This window comes from Nothobranchius furzeri, chromosome 7 (genome assembly GCF_043380555.1).
Source record: "Nothobranchius furzeri strain GRZ-AD chromosome 7, NfurGRZ-RIMD1, whole genome shotgun sequence".
Taxonomy (NCBI): Eukaryota; Metazoa; Chordata; class Actinopteri; order Cyprinodontiformes; family Nothobranchiidae; genus Nothobranchius; species Nothobranchius furzeri.
In genome coordinates, this window is record NC_091747.1 from 29,493,492 (window position 1) to 29,503,491 (window position 10,000).

Below are 10,000 nucleotides of genomic sequence, written 5' to 3' on the forward strand. Positions count from 1 at the left end.
AAAAGTACTGCACCGATTTGAAAAATTCAAAAAGCGTGAGTGGCAGAAGACTTTGATGATCATCTGTGCCGATTTGTATGTGCCTACCATGAATTATCTAGAAGCTATGACGAGAAACTTTTAGCTGTGTGAAGCCGATCTCAGGAGAAAATCTCTCTTCCTTTAACATGGGTTTCAATGAGACAGAATCTTGGTCTCTCCTCCTTCTGAGGCTTGTAGCTAAAGAACGGTAACACCTACAGAGAAAATGAAACCCATTCTGAAAAGCTGACAAAAATTCCTACTTTTTGAGTTATAATTTGTTTTGGTAGTCCAAACGGTCTGGGGGTAGTAAAGAGTTGTTCACAGAAGATGTGAAGTTCAAAAGTTAGAGTGCGGAATCTTCAGTTTACAGTGGGGAGAGACATTTTTTTAAATTTGAATTTTTTCAAACAAGTTAACCGTACGACCACAATGTTTGGAGTACAGTCATGGATTATAGCTCAAAACGAAGGTATTTTTGTTAGCTGTAAGCCAGTGTGTGTTTCATTTCAATCGGACCTACGGTTCTCTTGCTACAATGCCAGAAATGGAGCAAGGGAGGGTCACTGCTCCTATCTTTCCCCATTATAACTTTTGTGAATTTTTCTGAAAATTTCAAGTCGTACCTCAACTTCTACCTGCGATTTTAGAAAAACCGTAAAAGATATCAAAAAGCCTCTTGAATGTGTTAAACAGGAAAGTCTTGTGAGTTTGTTAAACTTTGAATGAAGTCTCTGAGTTAAAAGGAACCCAGTAGAGTTTTAGGTCAAAAAAGTGATAGGAATTTGCTGAAAATTGACCAATCCCATTCATTTCAATGGGAAAATTTTTGCAGAAAAAGCTTAATAACTCGAAAAATTTTAAAGATATCAATGCCAAAAGTAATAGCCGGAAAGAGCTTAACGAGCTGAACGTTTTGGTATAAAATAGTTGAAATAGCTCAAAATTTGAAGGAGAAGAAGCGGTTCAAAAAGTGTACGGAAGCAGAATAAGAAGAAGAAGAAGAAGAATAAAGAGAAACAGGAAAACAATAGTTTGAATGCTTAACAGCATTCAAACAACTAGAAAAATTGCATTTATTGCACAAATGCTGTTTGAATGCTGGATAGCTGAAACTGTAAGCTGAAGCTGCTGAACAGCTGAACTGAAGCTGCTAAACAGCTTAACTGAAGCTGAAACAAAGCAAAACTGTCCAAATGAGCTGAATGTCTTGAAAGATGTAGAAGCAAAAAGCACCAACAAGCAAATAAAGCACAAAAAGTAAGTGAAGAATAGAGAAAAATAATGCTAAATAGCAAAAAAAAAAAAAAAAAAACTTTAATCTGTGAACATTGTATAAAAATCTGGACAGCTTAAATGTCTAAACACCTGTTATATCAGTTGGACAAGTTTAACAGTTTAATCTTTACATTTAGCTGAACTGTGAAATTAGCAGTATATGCTAAATTTGCTAACTGATTGCTGAAGTTGTTGAATAGCTGAAGTAAGCTGAAACTAAGCTAAACTGTTAAATGAGCTGAATGTAGTGAAAGATGTGAAAGCAAAAAGCACAAAGAAGCAAAAAAGCACAAAAAGTAAGTGAAGAATCAAGAAAACTAATCCTAAATAGCAGAAAACTCAAATCTGTGAACACTGTTTAAACAAATTGGACAGCTAAAATGTGTAAACACCTGTTATTTCAGTAGGACTAGTTTAACAGTTTAATTTTTACATTTAGCTGAACTGTGAAATTAGCAGTATATGCTAAATTTGGTAACTGATTGCTGAAGTTGTTGAATAGCTGAAGTAAGCTGAAACTAAGCTAAACTGTTAAATGAGCTGAATGTAGTGAAAGATGTGAAAGCAAAAAGCATAAAGAAGCAAAAAAGCACAAAAAGTAAGTGAAGAATCAAGAAAACTAATTCTAAATAGCAGAAAACTCAAATCTGTGAACACTGTCTAAAAAAATTGGACAGGTAAAATGTCTAAACACCTGTTATTTTAGTAGGACTAGTTCAACAGTTTAATTTTTACATTTAGCTGAACTGTGAAATTAGCATCAAATGCTGAATTCAGAAACTAATTGCTGAAGCTGAAACTAAGCAAAACTGTTAAAATGAGCTGAATGTTTTGAAAGATTTAGAAGCAAAAAGCACCAAAATGTAAATAAAGCACAAAAAGTGAAGACCGGACAAATCAATCCTAAACAGCAGAAAACTGAAATCTGAACATTATTTAAAAATCTGGACAGCAAAAAGGTGTAAACACTTGTTGTTTGAGTAGGACTAGTTTAACAGTTTAATTTTTAGTTGAACTGTGAAATGAGTAGCATAAGCCGAATTCAGAAACGGATTGCTGAAGTTGTTGAATAGCTGAAGTAAGCTGAAACTAAGCTAAACTGTTAAATGAGCTGAACGTAGTGAAAGATGTGAAAGCAAAAAGCACAAAGAAGCAAAAAAAAAAAAGCACAAAAAGTAAGTGAAGAATCAAAAAAACTAATTCTAAATAGCAGAAAACTCAAATCTGTGAACACTGTCTAAAAGAATTGGACAGGTAAAATGTCTTTAGCACCTGTTATTTTAGTAGGACTAGTTCAACAGTTTAATTTTTACATTTAGCTGAACTGTGAAATTAGCATCATATGCTGAATTCAGAAACTAATTGCTGAAGCTGAAACTAAGCAAAACTGTTAAAATGAGCTGAATGTTTTGAAAGATTTAGAAGCAAAAAGCACCAAAATGTAAATAAAGCACAAAAAGTGAAGACCGGACAAATCAATCCTAAACAGCAGAAAACTGAAATCTGAACATTATTTAAAAATCTGGAAGCAAAAAGGTGTAAACACTTGTTGTTTGAGTAGGACTAGTTTAACAGTTTAATTTTTATATTTAGTTGAACTGTGAAATGAGTAGCATAAGCCGAATTCAGAAACGAATTGCTGAAGTTGTTGAATAGCTGAAGTAAGCTGAAACTAAGCTAAACTGTCAAAATGAGCTGAATGTAGTGAAAGATGTGAAAGCAAAAAGCACAAAGAAGCAAAAAAAGCACAAAAAGTAAGTGAAGAATCAAGAAAACTAATCCTAAATAGCAGAAAACTCAAATCTGTGAACACTGTTTAAAAAAATTGGACAGCTAAAATGTCTAAACACCTGTTATTTCATTAGGACTAGTTTCACAGTTTAATTTTTACATTTAGCTGAACTGTGAAATTAGGATCTTATGCTAAATTTGCTAACTGATTGCTGAAGTTGTTGAATAGCTGAAGTAAGCTGAAACTAAGCTAAACTGTTAAATGAGCTGAATGTAGTTAAAGATGTGAAAGCAAAAAGCACAAAGAAGCAAAAAAGCACAAAAAGTAAGTGAAGAATCAAGAAAACTAATCCTAAATAGCAGAAAACTCAAATCTGTGAACACTGTTTAAACAAATTGGACAGCTAAAATGTGTAAACACCTGTTATTTCAGTAGGACTAGTTTAACAGTTTAATTTTTACATTTAGCTGAACTGTGAAATTAGCAGTATATGCTAAATTTGGTAACTGATTGCTGAAGTTGTTGAATAGCTGAAGTAAGCTGAAACTAAGCTAAACTGTTAAATGAGCTGAATGTTTTGAAAGATTTAGAAGCAAAAAGCACCAAAATGTAAATAAAGCACAAAAAGTGAAGACCGGACAAATCAATCCTAAACAGCAGAAAACTGAAATCTGAACATTATTTAAAAATCTGGAAGCAAAAAGGTGTAAACACTTGTTGTTTGAGTAGGACTAGTTTAACAGTTTAATTTTTATATTTAGTTGAACTGTGAAATGAGTAGCATAAGCCGAATTCAGAAACGAATTGCTGAAGTTGTTGAATAGCTGAAGTAAGCTGAAACTAAGCTAAACTGTCAAAATGAGCTGAATGTAGTGAAAGATGTGAAAGCAAAAAGCACAAAGAAGCAAAAAAAGCACAAAAAGTAAGTGAAGAATCAAGAAAACTAATCCTAAATAGCAGAAAACTCAAATCTGTGAACACTGTTTAAAAAAATTGGACAGCTAAAATGTCTAAACACCTGTTATTTCAGTAGGACTAGTTTCACAGTTTAATTTTTACATTTAGCTGAACTGTGAAATTAGGATCTTATGCTAAATTTGCTAACTGATTGCTGAAGTTGTTGAATAGCTGAAGTAAGCTGAAACTAAGCTAAACTGTTAAATGAGCTGAATGTAGTTAAAGATGTGAAAGCAAAAAGCACAAAGAAGCAAAAAAGCACAAAAAGTAAGTGAAGAATCAAGAAAACTAATCCTAAATAGCAGAAAACTCAAATCTGTGAACACTGTTTAAACAAATTGGACAGCTAAAATGTGTAAACACCTGTTATTTCAGTAGGACTAGTTTAACAGTTTAATTTTTACATTTAGCTGAACTGTGAAATTAGCAGTATATGCTAAATTTGGTAACTGATTGCTGAAGTTGTTGAATAGCTGAAGTAAGCTGAAACTAAGCTAAACTGTTAAATGAGCTGAATGTAGTGAAAGATGTGAAAGCAAAAAGCACAAAGAAGCAAAAAAGCACAAAAAGTAAGTGAAGAATCAAGAAAACTAATTCTAAATAGCAGAAAACTCAAATCTGTGAACACTGTCTAAAAAAATTGGACAGGTAAAATGTCTAAACACCTGTTATTTTAGTAGGACTAGTTCAACAGTTTAATTTTTACATTTAGCTGAACTGTGAAATTAGCATCAAATGCTGAATTCAGAAACTAATTGCTGAAGCTGAAACTAAGCAAAACTGTTAAAACGAGCTGAATGTTTTGAAAGATTTAGAAGCAAAAAGCACCAAAATGTAAATAAAGCACAAAAAGTGAAGACCGGACAAATCAATCCTAAACAGCAGAAAACTGAAATCTGAACATTATTTAAAAATCTGGACAGCAAAAAGGTCTAAACACTTGTTGTTTGAGTAGGACTAGTTTAACAGTTTAATTTTTAGTTGAACTGTGAAATGAGTAGCATAAGCCGAATTCAGAAACGGATTGCTGAAGTTGTTGAATAGCTGAAGTAAGCTGAAACTAAGCTAAACTGTTAAATGAGCTGAACGTAGTGAAAGATGTGAAAGCAAAAAGCACAAAGAAGCAGAAAAAAAGCACAAAAAGTAAGTGAAGAATCAAGAAAACTAATCCTAAATAGCAGAAAACAAATCTGTGAAAACTGTTTAAAAAATTGGACAGCTAAAATGTCTAAACACCTGTTATTTCAGTAGGACTAGTTTAACAGTTTAATTTTTACATTTAGCTGAACTGTGAAATAAGCATCATATGCTGAATTCAGAAACTAATTGCTGAAGCTGAAACTAAGCAAAACTGTTCAAATGAGCGGACTAGCGTTAAAATGTCAGCTATGCTGCTACTTTAGTTTTAAGTGTATGGGGTTGGTTGGTTGGTTGGTTGGTTGGATGGATGGTTGGATGGTTGGTTGGATGGATGGATGGATGGATGGATTGTTGGTCTGTTGGTCGGTTGGATGGTTGGTTGGTTGGTTGGTTGGTTGGATGGGATGGATGGGATTGATGGATGGATGGATGGATGGATGGTTGGTCTGTTGGATGGATGGATGGATGGATGGATGGTTGGATGGATGGTTGGTTGGTTGGTTGGTTGGTTGGATGGACTGATGGATGGATGGATGGATGGATGGATGGATGGATGGATGGTTGGTTGGTTGGTTGGATGGATGGATGGATGGATGGATGGATGGATGGTTGGTCTGTTGGTTAGTTGGTTGGTTGCTTGGATGGATGGAGGGATTGAAGGATGGATGGATGGATGAATGGATGGTTGGTCTGTTGGTCGGTTGGATGGATGGATGGTTGGATGGATGGATGGATGGTTGGTTGGTTGGTTGGATGGATGGATGGATGGATGGTTGGTTGGATGGATGGATGGATGGATGGATGCAGGTATAGGACGGATGGATGGATGGTTGGTTGGATGGATGGATGGATGGATGGATGGATGGATGGATGGATGGTTGGTTGGCTGGATGGATGGATGGATGGATGGTTGGTTGGTTGGTTGGTTGGTTGGATGGATGGATTCCTTAGGCCTAGCCGATCGATTTGATGCCTCACATGCGTGGGTGTGTTATTCCATTTAGCCGGAAGATGATTGACCTCTCTCAACCAATCAGGAATTGGGAGGGAGCGGGGCACTTTCCCATCTTCTGACGGTCAATCAAATTGAACATGTTTCTAGTTTGAAGTACAAATGGTTCAAAAAGATCAAAAACAGGAGTCTGTTATTGGCTAAACATTCAGCTTTTTAATATTCATTCCTATGAGACTTGATTAAAGTGATATGTAGCTTCTTGTGTTGCCATGGTAACAGATAACGCATTTAAAATTGAATACAAGATTCCTGAGACCAAACTGGTCGATTTGATGTGTCATTTGTGTGGGTGCTGGATCCTGATTGGACAGAAAATGGTTGAACACTCTCAACCAATCAGAGAGCAGCACTGTTTTCCCGCCTTTTCCCCTTGGCTGTTGGAGGCCTGCAGCTGTACTCCTGTTAATGAGAGAAGCCTTAAAATCTGTCCTTCAGAAGTGAAATTGGACCTGTCAAACTTCTCATCACCATTCGAAAAGTACTGCACCGATTTGAAAAATTCAAAAAGCGTGAGTGGCAGAAGACTTTGATGATCATCTGTGCCGATTTGTATGTGCCTACCATGAATTATCTAGAAGCTATGACGAGAAACTTTTAGCTGTGTGAAGCCGATCTCAGGAGAAAATCTCTCTTCCTTTAACATGGGTTTCAATGAGACAGAATCTGGGTCTCTCCTCCTTCTGAGGCTTGTAGCTAAAGAACGGTAACACCTACAGAGAAAATGAAACCCATTCTGAAAAGCTGACAAAAATTCCTACTTTTTGAGTTATAATTTGTTTTGGTAGTCCAAACGGTCTGGGGGTAGTAAAGAGTTGTTCACAGAAGATGTGAAGTTCAAAAGTTAGAGTGCGGAATCTTCAGTTTACAGTGGGGAGAGACATTTTTTTAAATTTGAATTTTCTCAAACAAGTTAACCGTACGACCACAATGTTTGGAGTACAGTCATGGATTATAGCTCAAAACGAAGGTATTTTTGTTAGCTGTAAGCCAGTGTGTGTTTCATTTCAATCGGACCTACGGTTCTCTTGCTACAATGCCAGAAATGGAGCAAGGGAGGGTCACTGCTCCTATCTTTCCCCATTATAACTTTTGTGAATTTTTCTGAAAATTTCAAGTCGTACCTCAACTTCTACCTGCGATTTTAGAAAAACCGTAAAAGATATCAAAAAGCCTCTTTAATATGTTAAACAGGAAAGTCTTGTGAGTTTGTTAAACTTTGAATGAAGTCTCTGACTTAAAAGGAACCCAGTAGAGTTTTAGGTCAAAAAGGTGATAGGAATTTGCTGAAAATTGACCAATCCCATTCATTTCAATGGGAATTTTTTTGCAGAAAAAGCTTAATAACTCGAAAAATTTTAAAGATATCAATGCCAAAAGTAATAGCCGGAAAGAGCTTAACGAGCTGAACGTTTTGGTATAAAATAGTTGAAATAGCTCAAAATTTGAAGGAGAAGAAGCGGTTCAAAAAGTGTACGGAAGCAGAATAAGAAGAAGAAGAAGAAGAAGAAGAACTAGAAAAATTGCATTTATTGCACAAATGCTGTTTGAAGGCTGGATAGCTGAAACTGTAAGCTGAAGCTGCTGAACAGCTGAGCTGAAGCTGCTGAACAGCTTAACTGAAGCTGAAACAAAGCAAAACTGTCAAAATGAGCTGAATGTCTTGAAAGATGTAGAAGCAAAAAGCACCAACAAGCAAATAAAGCACAAAAAGTAAGTGAAGAATAGAGAAAAATAATGCTAAATAGCAAGAAAAAAAACTTTAATCTGTGAACATTGTATAAAAATCTGGACAGCTTAAATGTCTAAACACCTGTTATATCAGTTGGACAAGTTTAACAGTTTAATCTTTACATTTAGCTGAACTGTGAAATTAGCAGTATATGCTAAATTTGCTAACTGATTGCTGAAGTTGTTGAATAGCTGAAGTAAGCTGAAACTAAGCTAAACTGTTAAATGAGCTGAATGTAGTGAAAGATGTGAAAGCAAAAAGCACAAAGAAGCAAAAAAGCACAAAAAGTAAGTGAAGAATCAAGAAAACTAATCCTAAATAGCAGAAAACTCAAATCTGTGAACACTGTTTAAAAAAATTGGACAGCTAAAATGTGTAAACACCTGTTATTTCAGTAGGACTAGTTTAACAGTTTAATTTTTACATTTAGCTGAACTGTGAAATTAGCAGTATATGCTAAATTTGGTAACTGATTGCTGAAGTTGTTGAATAGCTGAAGTAAGCTGAAACTAAGCTAAACTGTTAAATGAGCTGAATGTAGTGAAAGATGTGAAAGCAAAAAGCACAAAGAAGCAAAAAAGCACACAAAGTAAGTGAAGAATCAGGAGAACTAATTCTAAATAGCAGAAAACTCAAATCTGTGAACACTGTCTAAAAAAATTGGACAGGTAAAATGTCTAAACACCTGTTATTTTAGTAGGACTAGTTCAACAGTTTAATTTTTACATTTAGCTGAACTGTGAAATTAGCATCAAATGCTGAATTCAGAAACTAATTGCTGAAGCTGAAACTAAGCAAAACTGTTAAAATGAGCTGAATGTTTTGAAAGATTTAGAAGCAAAAAGCACCAAAATGTAAATAAAGCACAAAAAGTGAAGACCGGACAAATCAATCCTAAACAGCAGAAAACTGAAATCTGAACATTATTTAAAAATCTGGACAGCAAAAAGGTCTAAACACTTGTTGTTTGAGTAGGACTAGTTTAACAGTTTAAATTTTAGTTGAACTGTGAAATGAGTAGCATAAGCCGAATTCAGAAACGGATTGCTGAAGTTGTTGAATAGCTGAAGTAAGCTGAAACTAAGCTAAACTGTTAAATGAGCTGAACGTAGTGAAAGATGTGAAAGCAAAAAGCACAAAGAAGCAAAAAATTGCACAAAAAGTAAGTGAAGAATCAAAAGAACTAATTCTAAATAGCAGAAAACTCAAATCTGTGAACACTCTCTAAAAGAATTGGACAGGTAAAATGTCTAAACACCTGTTATTTTAGTAGGACTAGTTCAACAGTTTAATTTTTACATTTAGCTGAACTGTGAAATTAGCATCATATGCTGAATTCAGAAACTAATTGCTGAAGCTGAAACTAAGCAAAACTGTTAAAATGAGCTGAATGTTTTGAAAGATTTAGAAGCAAAAAGCACCAAAATGTAAATAAAGCACAAAAAGTGAAGACCGGACAAATCAATCCTAAACAGCAGAAAACTAAAATCTGAACATTATTTAAAAATCTGGAAGCAAAAAGGTGTAAACACTTGTTGTTTGAGTAGGACTAGTTTAACAGTTTAATTTTTTGTTGAACTGTGAAATGAGTAGCATAAGCCGAATTCAGAAACGGATTGCTGAAGTTGTTGAATAGCTGAAGTAAGCTGAAACTAAGCTAAACTGTTAAATGAGCTGAACGTAGTGAAAGATGTGAAAGCAAAAAGCACAAAGAAGTAAAAAAAAAAGCACAAAAAGTAAGTGAAGAATCAAAAAAACTAATTATAAATAGCAGAAAACTCAAATCTGTGAACACTGTCTAAAAGAATTGGACAGGTAAAATGTCTAAACACCTGTTATTGTAGTAGGACTAGTTCAACAGTTTAATTTTTACATTTAGCTGAACTGTGAAATTAGCATCAAATGCTGAATTCAGAAACTATTTGCTGAAGCTGAAACTAAGCAAAACTGTTAAAATGAGCTGAATGTTTTGAAAGATTTAGAAGCAAAAAGCACCAAAATGTAAATAAAGCACAAAAAGTAAGTGAAGAATAGAGAAAAATAATGCTAAATAGCAAGAAAAAAAACTTTAATCTGTGAACATTGTATAAAAATCTGGACAGCTTAAATGTCTAAACACCTGTTATAT

General features: G+C 34.5%; 1 protein-coding gene across 1 annotated transcript in view; it reads left to right on the forward strand.

The window, feature by feature from the left end:
• The window catches only part of sspo (SCO-spondin), a 603,219-nt gene that overhangs the window by 482,587 nt on the left and 110,632 nt on the right, over window positions 1-10,000 (forward strand).